Source organism: Typopeltis vanoorti, chromosome 15, assembly GCF_054136105.1.
Source record: "Typopeltis vanoorti isolate ZY-2024b chromosome 15, IOZ_Tvanoo_1.0, whole genome shotgun sequence".
Classification (NCBI taxonomy): domain Eukaryota; kingdom Metazoa; phylum Arthropoda; class Arachnida; order Uropygi; family Thelyphonidae; genus Typopeltis; species Typopeltis vanoorti.
Genome location: NC_143563.1, coordinates 68,949,061 through 68,962,685, shown reverse-complemented (window position 1 = coordinate 68,962,685; position 13,625 = coordinate 68,949,061). Strand labels below are relative to the sequence as shown.

At 34.9% G+C, this 13,625-nt stretch overlaps 1 protein-coding gene across 1 annotated transcript in view; it reads left to right on the top strand.

Annotated features, from left to right (window-relative positions):
• The window catches only part of LOC150098851 (fas apoptotic inhibitory molecule 1), a 334,537-nt gene that overhangs the window by 118,524 nt on the left and 202,388 nt on the right, over positions 1-13,625 (top strand). The window contains exon 4 of the mRNA XM_090404683.1: positions 9,041-9,266. The gene's annotated coding sequence lies outside the window, so the exon portion shown is untranslated. The remainder of the gene's footprint in view (positions 1-9,040; positions 9,267-13,625) is intronic.

Below are 13,625 nucleotides of genomic sequence, written 5' to 3'. Positions count from 1 at the left end.
ATTATTATTTTTTAACTATCATTGTTATGCAATGATAGTTAATTTGATATAATAATAGCAGTAGTGAGCTGCTAATATTAAACGCTTAAGTATGAAAGATAACAGAAAAATAGATAATAATTATCACGATAAAGTTCGAGAGACGTTGATTGCATACGGACAACATATATTCTATAATTTCGGTTTCAGTAGCATTCTCTATTAACTAGCTCATCTTTTGCACAGTGCAGAAAGTGTGAAAGAGATTTTTTTCGATTAATAGAAACTGGATAATTGTGTTCTTTGGATGATCATTGCATTAGTTATACCTCATGTTCCTAAATACAGTCTTTGTGTAAATATATATGGAAAAATAGATTTTCAAAGTTCTTAACCCCTTAAAAGCTATCGTTAAAAGTATGTAAAAATAAAAAAATAATATATATTAGTGTATTTTGTATGCCTGTTCCCGTACTATTTAAAGACCTTCACCGTGTCATCAACGTAAACTGCATCAAGCAATGTTAGATAAGCAGCAATAAACATCACAAACGACACCAGGATGGTATTGCCGTTTGTTATTTATTCCCCTAAGGGGTATATAATATTGAGTAAAAATATACCCTAGATACCAGAGTAATATTACTATATGATGTTTTCCAGAATGTTTTATTTTTTCGTTGAAGGAGTCGATAAAAGTTTAACGAGAATTGCATATGAAGATCAAAAATTACTTATATCGTAGAATAGTTTATTTTCCATTATTCTTTCTTCACTCTGTTATCTCCTTTGCTACGAGAATATGGTAAGCACATGGTGTTTTTATTTCTTTCTTCGTTTTTTTTTCTTCTGGGAAGAAAGAGACAGTAGTGCATAAGGGCATTAGTGAGTAATGATTCCCTTTTATGTTGTCCAGGTAGCGCAGAATATGCGAGTGGAAATGTTTGCATTGTGGAATACTAGCATAAACTTTTTCTATTCATACAATATATAAATTCATAAACAGCACGTTTATTATTCGTTTTAATTTAGGTACTTTTTATGGAAATCCCAAACAAGAAAGATTGTCGAAATGATGGTATTTCAAAAGAAAGAATTGAAATTTACATTAATTTATACCAAAGTAAACATACAGATCAGTGGGGAAGAAACTATCGTACTACAGTGAAACTTCTAGTTTCAAGTCAGAATAAATTAATTCAGATGCTAACTAGAAACAAATATAAGGATATGGCAATGTGCAATAAATATATCATACTAAACTATTCCTTCTTTGATATTTATACGTTTGTAGGCTACTGTTATTTCATAAAAATCGTTAACCAATACGTATATATCAAATATGTCTTCTTTAGAAGACATAAGAACATAAAAATATGCAGTTCCTTAATCATATAAAGAAGCAGTACATCTGTGGTGCTCTAAACTAATAATAATGCCCTTCATGTTTTGTTTAAAAATGCACATCCATTTATTTGGGAACTTTGCGTAGATCCTTATTTTTCGTTTCACCGCACATTCAAATATACATAAAATATACATCAGCTTTGTTTTAAAAACAAAGCGATGTAGACAACAAAACTGGCATTTTTCATTTATTTTAATTTTATTTTATCGTTTGTTTGCTATGTTGTGGGTCTTACTGTATCACGTATAATGTTTTGGCAGAATCTGTCCGTTAAAAGTTTAGCCCAGTCTTACATCACTTCTCAAATTATTCAGAAACTCCACCTCTCTTCCTAAAATTTTCGACAAACACTCTAAAAGCTCTATCTTTCAGTAAATAACTTCTTCCACTTTCTTTCACATTAAATATAGTGGATTCATATGTAAAGGCTGTGACATCGACGTTGTCATTAAGCAACATCGCATTTCAGTAGCTCAACAAGATTGCACATCATAATAACGTATAATAACGTTTCCTAATTAAATTAAATATCATTTAACAACAAAATCAGTAAGACATTAACTACGTCGGCAGATAATTAACGCTGTTCAAGGAGAGTAGTAATAGTTTGAATATGAACAAACATAAACCAGTATTCGGTCATTTGTATTCGATTATTTGTCGATTTAGATGGACTATCTCCTGGTGGAAGGTTAAAATACTACTACTGCCAATAATAACAATAATAAGAATAAGAATAATTTAGTTCGAAATGACTGAAATTGGCAGTTTATTTATTATTCATGTCAGATGACATGAATATCAATCATTGTGAAAATGTCTCTGAGAGAAGATAAATAATACTTGTAAACATTAATCACGATGGAGCGTTAGCGTATAGGGTCGTGATACAAAGAAACTCTCGTGGTATGTTGATAACATTAATACAACTCATGGACTAAGAGGTTTCGCCGTGTATTATTTTCTTGTTAAAAGCGATACCGATTTAAATTCCATCCAAGAGAGGGAAACTTTATTAGACCGACTACGTTAGACAGTCTTAATATGGTTTCGCAGAGTTTTTCTTTCTTTAAATAGGTTCAGCATTTGAACACATTTGGCCGACGCAGGTAGACGCTATACAAGAGGATTGTCAGAGTCTGGCTGCAGTAATTGGACATTAAAACTTCAGGGACAGATCATGAATTATTCAACTCCTAGTTTATGAAGAAGAATCAGGAATGTGCTTGTTAGCGCTTACTGCGAGCTTATTGTGGTAGGAGACCCTTTGTCAAAAAAAAGCTAGTTAAGATAATTCTCTCTCTCTCTCTCTCTCTTTATTTCTTTCTTTATTGTCAAAAACATTCCTATTGTCAAATTTTCATGGTTCACAATTTTCAGGAAACAACGACTGCAGACAAATGTGAGTTGAATAATAAAATAGTATAGTAATAGTGCAAGGCACTGCTTACTTAAAATTTTAAATTGACGTTTTTCTTTCATGCCTATGCTAAAAGCTTTGGTACCAAATCTTGCATTTTGTAATTTTAATAGTAATTTACGTCATATCTCTTAAATAACGTTTTGAAAAGTTTCCGCATTTTCTTCTTCTTCTTCTTTTTTTTTTATATTCTGTTTTGTTCCAGTTTTCAGCGATTGCTAGTTTCTTTTAATTTACTACTCGGTTCCAGAAAACTAACATATACTATTGGATCACACCGGATTCAGAAATAAGTCTGTCAACTTCTTTCTTTCTGCATGGAAAAGTCCGATATCCTTTTCTTGTTCATCTGTGCATATTTATTTTCGTACATTTCCCAGAATGTCAACGCAAGCGCTACAGTTGTAGATGAATTTATAGGCATCGACATTATCCCGAACTGGCATTAATTGCTTAAATAAACCAACCCAAATTTGACGAATTTAATGTAATCAATGTCTGCATATCTGCCCTGTCTAGTATGATAACAGTTTTCTAATTAAAGATAGTTAGTGGTAAAGAAATTTTATCCTTGTTTGCTGTTTTTTTTCACAGTTTTCAGGTTTCGTAGATTTGGATTAGAGAAGTTCCTCGTTTCGGCCTTTTTTTTGTAGCCATTAAAATTTAAGAACGGGTTAAAATCCATTTCTTGTTTCAGATTATCATTATTCTGCCTCTTGTGTTTAGTCAATATGATTCGAGTGTTTTGAAAACAATTAACATGAACAACATTAATAAAGATGAAATTTTCTATTGCATGAAACAAAATCTCCAATCAACCATCATTAAATTTCAAAAGCCACGTAGATGCACACAAGTCTAGACTGACTAATATTCTTTTATTTGTGAAAATAGTATGAGTTAACTAAATTACTATAACATTGTAATATGATATCTTCTCTGATAGCCAGAACAGCAATTTTATTGTTTTTTTCATTCTCCTTGCCTACTCTCATTGAGATGCAACCACAATGGAGCTTTCGAAACGAAAACAACACATTTTCAGTGGATAGCGATTCTTCTTCTTCTTTCACTACGCGTTATTCCCGCTTCCTATGCAGGGTCCGCGGGGGGGATATATTTTGGCTGTAGAAGCGTATACAGGGCCGGTTTGCCTGCTTGTGGGACACCAGATAAACTGGTGGAAAAAACCCTACTGCCCGCGCCCAAGACCGGTTAACTTGGCTATACCTGAGGAAGATCCTCCCGTCTTAGACGGGAATCGAACTTGGGACACTCCTTCACCAGGCATATGGTTGCAAAGCGGAAAGCCACTAGGCTAACCGCGCAGACTTTCAGTGGATAGCGATTAAATTCAGTTTAACTGAAAGTCAGTTCAAAACAGAATGTAATTTTCATAGCTTTCGTAAAATGCTTTACATCGTTATAGTAGACACGAGAAATCTTCACCCCCACAAGTTTGCTAACATATATTTTTATCATTATGACAGTGTTTTTAAAGGTTAGAATCAGCTAGGGGACTTTTTCAGAATAGTTCATGTCAGCTCAGGTCAGCTGAGACCTTTCGAAGTCTTTGTTGTTATTTAAAACTTAAATACAAAAATATTGTTTGAATTTTATACAAGAAAGCCAAAGAGTAATAATTAAGATACTAGCCATGTAATATTCAGTGAATTTTCTTACGTTTTTTTTTTATTCAAAAATGAACATAGTGATTTTTAATGCATGAAAGCATGTGCGTAACACACACACACACACACACAAATATATATAGTATATATTCCTGCTGTCACACACCGCTGCTGATAAGGCAAACTTATGTCCACCGTACACACGCATACTCTCAACATGGTAGAAGTAACGTGTTGTCATGCGTTGCCATATCAGCGACGCTTCCATTAGTCACACTAGTAGAGGGCTGTATTATCAAAATGATGTATAGGCAACAATATCAGCCGACGGAAATGTTAAAGTAACCACCACAGCCAAGAAACGTAGACGAAGACTCGAAAACTAGCACGGAGGAACCAAAGGATGAGTAAAAAGTTAGAAATCTCGGCATTCCGATGTAGAAACAATATCAAGGTTCAATGACCATGTAAGGATTCGTATTAGCAGTAAAACGCTGTTCAGAGTTGCATACCCACAGTTTCTTCGGAAGGGCAACTGCGCATAAGTTACACATCAACCATGGAAATTAACAGTGTAGATTACACTACTGTATAAAGCATTATGGTTGATCTGTAGGGCATTGGGAAGAATTACACTACATCTTTTTTCTTGGATTGGCGAGTATGAGTGGTGTCTGGCTAGGAAATGCCTTCTGCTCAAATTCAATCTCAACTGTTGTTTGGTTTAGGAGGTGGTGTGCTGGTCTCTAGCTGTTTCACCAGCTGCGTACTCAGATCTATCGTGGCATTCATCCTTTTAGGCACTAGAACGATGAATACCAATGACCGTAATGCTGCTTCTCCCATTGAAACAGTTCAGCAGGCAAATCGATAATATGACAGTGGTATGTCAGTACTCTGCAGGTGTTATTGTTACATGCTTTATGGGAAATGCGAAACACAAACTTTTAATCATCTGCTGATAATAAATAACTTATTAGTCATGAACGGTATTCGTTTATGAGCAGTAGAGCATTGAACTGTCTAATTTGATTCTTCCCTAAAATGAAACGTCCTCTTGATGCTCAATACGAAATTCCACCATGCTGCTTAAAAGATGCCATAATATTCATTTTAAATAATGAAACTGCCTTACCCTTTAATGCAGCTCTTAATACTCTCATCAAATGCGTTAGTATTTCACAACTTTTTATTGCAGTCTCGAAAAAGATGGCTGATCGACCACACCCAAGATTACTCTTACGCCGGTAGTACCTTGTTCCCAGATGCCAGCTAATGCCGAGGAATTGGATTTGCTGTAAACATGAAACTACTCTGTTCTACTTGTCTTCCCTTTATCTAACTAACGTTTACTCAAAACTTCCTTTTCTCGCAACATTTGTAATCACGCAATACACCGCGTGCACTTCTAGTTAAAATTACAGTTGTAGACATGCATACAAAACTCACTCTAGCATGCTGAAAACCTTAAGCAAACTAGGCTGTTACATTATGATAGCAGAACTGTCCACCTTTCTGATAAATCATAAAACGCATAATAAAAATAACGAATAATTTTTTTTAAATATTTATATTGTAATGATATACTCCTGTAATAATGACAAATACATATCTGCACCAATTAGGGGTTTTAGTTTTGTTTTCTTGGTCATGGTCATTGATTTCTTCTAAAAGTTGAACTTATAGAAGAAATCAATAGCCAACATTTCCAAATTTCAAAAGTCTTATTTTGCAATGAAGAAAATTTGATGTTATTATATTTTAAAATGCTAGTTACAGCAAGAAAATAGAAAAGTGAAAAATAGTATTCGAAGAATAAATTTCCTATTATTTTGTGAGCTCTTTGAATATTGTATTCGCATGATATATTGGCAGCCTTGTTCTGAGAGACGTTAAAGTCTCTGTGTTCTAACCTACGATGTTACAACGTTGAATCCTACTGTGGCATAGATTATTATTATTATTATTTATTGTCCTGTACGAGACCACTATTCTGCTTATTGGAGAATAAATTATAAAAAATACTGTATGTTTAGTTCACCTTCTCTAAATCCAGTATCTGTAACAAATGAAGCCTCTTGAATGCTGGGTAGTTGTTAGAACATCGCCATAATGGTATGGAACTACGCATTTTCTACAAGATCAATGAAATTCCAACAGGTTTCTTCCTGTGTCAAAACTGTTATTATTACCCATTGCTCTATTTCTTCTTCCCTTTGGTTTTCTTCTTACTGTCAAAGTTTATTAGACTCTTTCCAAGAAAGAGGAATCTAGCTGGCTTAGAAAAAAATGACAGGCAACTCATGACATTTATGGCTTTCACATCAATTCAACTAACCACGTTCTTCCCTAGCGCAGCGCAGCAATATATCCTCCTGTGTTTGTTTTAACTGTCTCATGCGTCCTCTGATTATTCTAACATCCGTTTTTACAGATTATTATTTAGATTTCTTTTTCTAGTTTTTATCTCTATTCAAGTAAATATCATTCTTCTTATTTTCTTTAATAACCATTAAATTACAATTCCTACGAGATATACGTTATCATTGATGGCATTCCCTGCCTGAGGACATCAACCATTATAGAAATATAAAATGATTTCCTGCCTAGTATCTAGATGACATTCGTACTTTTCCCACAGGATCTTCAGTCAACATAACCATTAATTGCTTTTTTTAAAAGTAGTTGAAATTTTATGTGTTTAATTATTTCACGATCCTAGCTAAGAGTAAAACCTTCTGTCCGATTATGTAGTCTGCAGTGGATTTTGACAATCCCTCCGATTTGTAAAAATAATCTGAAGATTGCCAATTTATTCTTATGATTATCTTCCTGTTTCTCTCTTTCTGAATTGTTAAGTCATCAATGTTTCCATTGACATCCTAGTGATTGTGGTCTCACTGGCTTTTCTTTAGTCTTTTTATTAGACTTATTTGTCTTTAATTATTTTTATTTTTTATTTGTGGGTGCAACACCTAGGAAAAACTTAAATCCTACAGTTTGAGATTCTTACATGGATTGTGTTTCATTTTGAAGTTTCGGACTCCTCTCTTTGTCCCAATTGGTACATATAAAAATAGGCTCCTTCCCAACTAATAAAAACATCTATTCCACCCCCCTCCCTCTCTCCCACCACCATCCTTAGCTGGATAAGCTGAGAGTTTTGCAGAGACTCTGAAAATCATTTATCATCTAGTTAACTGTAACATTATCACTTCAAACTCATAAGAATCTTCAAATAGACTTATGTGTCTTTATTTTTTTTTTTATTTTTTTTGTTTGTGGGCGCAACACCTACAAAAACGTAAGTCCTACTGACTGAGATTCTTCCATGGATTGTTTCACTCTGAAGCTCGTATAGTACATTATTATAGCAGATTCCTGAGAATCTGAATCACATCAGTTCCATATCTGCATCATAATCGCAGATATGGAACTGATCTATGGGCTAATTTTAGGTAAGTTTGCATATTTCTATAAATCGGAAAATAACAGACGTGGTACAAAGCTTACTTAGTCTTAACTAACTTTTGGAAATTGGCGGGCAGCTGGACTCCACCATTAGTGTTACCCCAATACTTGATTTTACGGCTGTTTAGTGATTTAAGACATCGAGAAGAGAGAGTCTTAGAGATGCCTCCTTCATAACGTGATCCTAAACTATAAGAATCACACTATTTCTGTCTGTAATAGTACGAGTCCTATAATCAATTTTTCTGAGATACGCAGCTAAAATCCAGGTTTTCGGGAGGGAAAAACTCTACTTTCTTCCTGTGCCAGTGTTCGACTAATTCGGAAAGAAGCTGGCCATAGCCTAGAATCCTAAAACCGATCTATCTTTCTGGTTCCGGATACACACGCATTCTTCCCTTAATTTTATCTTAAATATGGATCGCGACGGAAGTCTCATGCTAAAACTGCACCTGCAAACCTCGAAACGTCGATTTTTTGATCATTCATTAGGCATGAAGTCATGCATGGATTCAGAAGATATCCATGTAGAATACATCGTAGTAGGCTCTTATTTAAATGATCTCGCCGATACTTAGTAAGATTTAAAATTTAGAACTCCCTACAGCTCAACGAAGATGAGCAGATCTCACGAAATGTTTATATAATCGCGTAAGCACTGTTTGAGCTCCGTGAACTGTCGTATTATCATCTCGAAGCAGTCCACTTTCGGTTTGTTGGTGTGATTTATATAACTCTGCGTCAGTTGACTTAAATTTTGATAATACTCAAGTCGGAAAAATCTTTCATTTTATACAGTTGTAGTTTTTTATTTATTTATTTATTTGTGTACTTATTTTGAATCTATACCTGATTAAATAGTTAAGGGACCTCTACCGTTATGGTATAATATGTCTAAATGAAAAATCAGTGATGATTTTTAATTAACAGATAAGACTATTGAAATCATATACTATTTATGCATCTTATGCCCTCAATTTTTTATTTACATTTAAGCGATTTGGGAAAGAATTTTAAAATGTTTGTTTTAAAACTACTATATAAATTTTACTACTATGATCTGCATTAACATACTTAAAAGTTATACTGAATTTCTAATACTCTCTCTCCCTCTCCCTCTATCTGTTTCAGCTATTCTCTTTCATCTTAGAATTTGAAGAACATAATAGTTAAAATAAGCGATAAGTGACTCCGAAGTTTTCAGCATCTGTTGTAAAGTATAATGGATTTCAAAAATGAAACTACAACCCCACTCTTACTCTATCGATTGACTGCTGTAAGGTATCTGCTTCCAGCAACACTACATCTTTATATCAGTCGAGCATTATGATATCGTGAAAGAGTGGATTGTTGTAAGGTAAGTGGCTTATTGAAATCTTTTCCACTCAGATAGAATTATCTTGTATTAGGATGAAACTTGAGTTCTTTTTTATCATCTACAGCAGCTCAAACGTTTTCTTGTGATGAAGATTTTTTTCTTTTAAATCTATAAGTAGATTCCTCTTAATTATGTTTCCTTTCTTTCAAAATTGCAGTGTAACTAACGGGTCAGCAATACAAGCATCAGAGCTCATTAAATAACATTTTGGAAGTTATGAAAGCTGCTCAAATTTACATTGTATAATTCTGCTATGATTGGACGTTAAAATGATTATCACCGACGTTGCGATGTTCTCTTTTTTGTAAGTAGTCATCACATCCAGATGAGATATATCTTAGTTTTTAGCGTGCAGTTTTGCTTCCTGGTGGCCGTCCCGTTAGGGTGTGGTCTTTCTAAATTTATTAACCTATATTTAAACTTCCGCTATGTCTTTTCCCACTAGAGAAGCTGTCGATATTATCCGCTACTACAACAATATTGGCTACTGTAATGGTCAAATTACACAGTTCCTGACAGGGTGATGGCAACATTATCTCTCATAGCTGACCTTCGCAAGGAAGGTCTTGGAAATCCGGTAACGCTTGGAGATATGAAGGGACACCTCATTGACTTTGAGCGGTACATCCATTGCGATTCGCCTCTTCGTTATCTGCGTCGCACCGCAGTGAGAATGGCGTTTTATGCCGAACACGTGCTCTGATTGCTAGTCTCGTGTTGTAAGTGTATAATCGTAAAGGTGATCCAAGTACAGGTCACTTATGACGTCATTGGGAGGCAAAATAGTTGCATCATGCGAATACAGTTATCTGGTTAAGGCTAATTAACAAACATCAATAAATGATAAGATTAAATTGATTGTGAGCAGAAATAAATTTTCGGCTAACGGTTTTGTTATGCTATCAAAAGAAATCTAAGTTTTCTCTTCCATTTTATGTCATTTAAATGAAAGAAATCGCGTCTTATTATAAAGAAGGATAATAGAATCCACTTGTTTTATTGAGTATCAAACGATGCTTGTACGAGGGAACCAGCAATTTGAAACAATGGAACTCTTAAAATTAGAAATAAGACATACTAAGGCATTAGAACACGAGTAGATATAAATAATAAATACTGGTTAGGATTAGGAAATACTGTAATGATAATGAGCGGTAGATACCAACTGCCTATCGATTGCCCAAAGTTAAGCCCAAAAATTTAGCTTTGGGAGAATGAAAATTCGTAAACTAGTGGTCTGAAAAGTTCTCGGCCTAACAATGAAAAAAACGAATTTATAATTTCAAAATTATTTTTATTTTTCAAAATAATCTCCCTTAAGACTAATACATTTATTCCAGCGATGCTCAAGCGCCATTATCCCGTTCCTGTAGTGGTTCTCAGTAAGATCTGCAAAATACCCGTCTACAGCTGCAATCACCTCTTGATTCGAAGAAAAACGCTGACCAGCGATCAAGAGTTTCAGTTTTGGGAAGAGATAGAAGTCAGAGAGAGCCAAATCTGGAGAATAGGGTGGATGTTCCAACAATTCATAGTGCAGATCCCTTAATTTTCCCATTGCCAAAACACCTTCGTGGGCAGGTGCATTGTCCTGATGAAAGATGATTTTTTTCTTCTGCAAACCGGGTCTTTTCTGGTTAAAAGATCCGGGAAAACAATAACCGGGAATAATATTTGCCGGTTATTGATTTACTCTTTTCAAGATAATTAATAAACAAAATGCCTTTAGCATCCCAAAATACCGATGCCATGACCTTGTCTTCTTCGAGGCCGAGAACTTTTCAGACCACCCACGTATTTGTTATTATTAATTTTCTATTGTGTTTAGTGCACATTTTGCGCATTTGGAATAGTTGCGAGACACTTAACATCCACATGACAACTTTGATCCATTTGCTTTGTAATAGTACTCGAGCTGACAATATCCCTTAATTGTTTTCATTTCTAGTCTTGTTCCTCATGATTAATAAAGCACTTATACGGATAGAAAACTCGGCTGTTACGCCTGACTAAACACTTATCTTGCGTTTGTAATAAAGAGTTTTAATGAATAAATAAGAATCGTTTGAAGGAAGGTTTCATCGATTCATTTCTATTTATTCCTTCAAGTATGTGTTTTAAATAACGCAGAAGTTTCGAGAGGCTCACTGAGTTCTGTAATAGCAGTGTGGCGCTGTATGTAATTCGATTTATAATTTGCTGTGTTATCCATTAGCAACGCCGAAATGACTACTTAGATAATTGCGGCAGATAGGTCCGCCTAAGAACTTGCCAGTTGCTGGGTTAATGAAGAATATAAGGCAGTTTTATGGTCGGTGAAAAGTGCTTAAAGATATATTATCTAAAGACGTAAGTTGCATGTTTGGTATCGAACTCTAAATAAATTACTTTACCAAACACGGTATCAATCTCATCGTTATTACTGAAAGGATATCAACAAAGAATCTGTAAATTAGGTTAACCCTTCAGGATATTAGAAAACATTTAAATTAACTATGATTTAGTATAATTGCATAATGTTCGGATTCATTATTTATTCAACAAAATAATAATAATAATAATTTCCCCAAGTTATATTTGTTACTTGTGTAGGTCAGTAGAAGTGGCGTTTGTATTCTACAGCGCTTGACTGCACGAAGGAAGACTTATAAGTTCGAGTCTACTCGTCGACTGGAGGAACATTTCCTAAGCTTTTTTTCGACCGGTTCCTGAGTTAGTCGATCCCTGGCACGGACAAGCGGTTTTTTCTCCAGAAAACTCGGGTTTTTCGTTTCCTAAACTCAAGAAAATTGGTCCTCGAACCGACACTATTTTCAGACATTAAGAATATTGTATTAGGGTCAGGGACCACGAGATGGCGGCACTTGTTAGCCGCCTTCTTCGCAGCGTACCGATTAATTAGTGATAGCCTTAGGCCAGCAATCTCTGATTTGCGACCAGTATCCACTGGTCGCCAATCAGACTGCCCACTCAGTCTTCAAAAGTTAGATAGGGCTAAAATGGCCTCGCCTACTCTCTACACGGGAACAAAAAGGCGTTAGCTGATTTTTTCCCCCCAAGTTGGAAGAATTGTAGTCTTCAAAGAATAAATAAAACATTACTTCTTGTTAAGTATATAGATATGATTTATATAATACCATAAAAGCCACGAATTTATTCTATAGAGTTGCAGAAAGTATTTAGGGAAAAAAATGCAGTGTTTTTGAACTTGCTTGAAGTCGGAGATTTTGCGATGGTCCGTAGAAAATGTTAAAAAAAAGGGCTAAATATAAATTTATGTAAATTGGTTTGCCTTTTCACAGAAATGCGTTAATGCTTATTGCCTCGCTGCCACATTACTCTCAGCACAAGAAATGCCATTTGTCATGTGTAAGACCGGATCTTTCTCTTCATTATACTCACACTTGTTCCCTTGCCAAACACACACATCCTACAGTGCCTTAAAATAAACTGGTGCGAGACAGAATATTCTGTCTTTGTGAAAATGAGTACTGATAAGCTGTTCAAGAATAGTGAAGCGTACTTCTGTTTCGAGATGATAAGACCAGTCAGGAAACAGCGGATTTTGAACAGCAGAAACTCTCCAGCAACTTCGTGTTATACCTAGAAGTAACCATAGCGCGTACATATCTCTGTTGCGCTGTGTCATCTAGGTCTGCTTTCGTCTCTTACTTTTTTTTAGGGAACGGAATCGCCCTCGGATTTGCACATATTAGAAATCCTCTCCATTTTTAGTTACAAATATCAAACATTTTTATACACTGCTCAGGATTTTAATACGATATAGAGACTAGAAACACATCAGTTTCCAAATACACATAATATTGCATAGCAGCGACCGTTACCTGAACTTGAAGCGCTTGTGATTTCTTTCTTTTGACTTATCTTAAAAACAAGAAATACTGTTTACAGGCCTGATCATATATCCCCATTGAAAAGATTCATTGGCCAGTGAGTTATTTTGAAGTGGCGAATGAATAATACAAAAAAAAAAGAGAAAAACATCTGTATAGAGTGTGTACGTCCAAGTGAATCTCCATGAGTTGATAAATAAATAATCAAAACCTCGCGCGCATTTGTATCAGCCTAGTTTCATACAACTGTTTATATGGTCTCATAATATATGGATTTCCTTGAATTTTGCAGCTTTCGTAAGCTAAAGCTATTTTAACGAAGAATTCCACTTGCCTCAAGCCGAGAAAATTACTTTCTACATCCTGTGATGAAGTAAATAATATACGAAACACTTCAGACCGCTATGCAGCTTTGATAAGTTCGAGTTCTCTGTCTTGAAGTAAGAAACGTCCCTTTAAGTAGGCACTGGTGTTAGTTATTTTT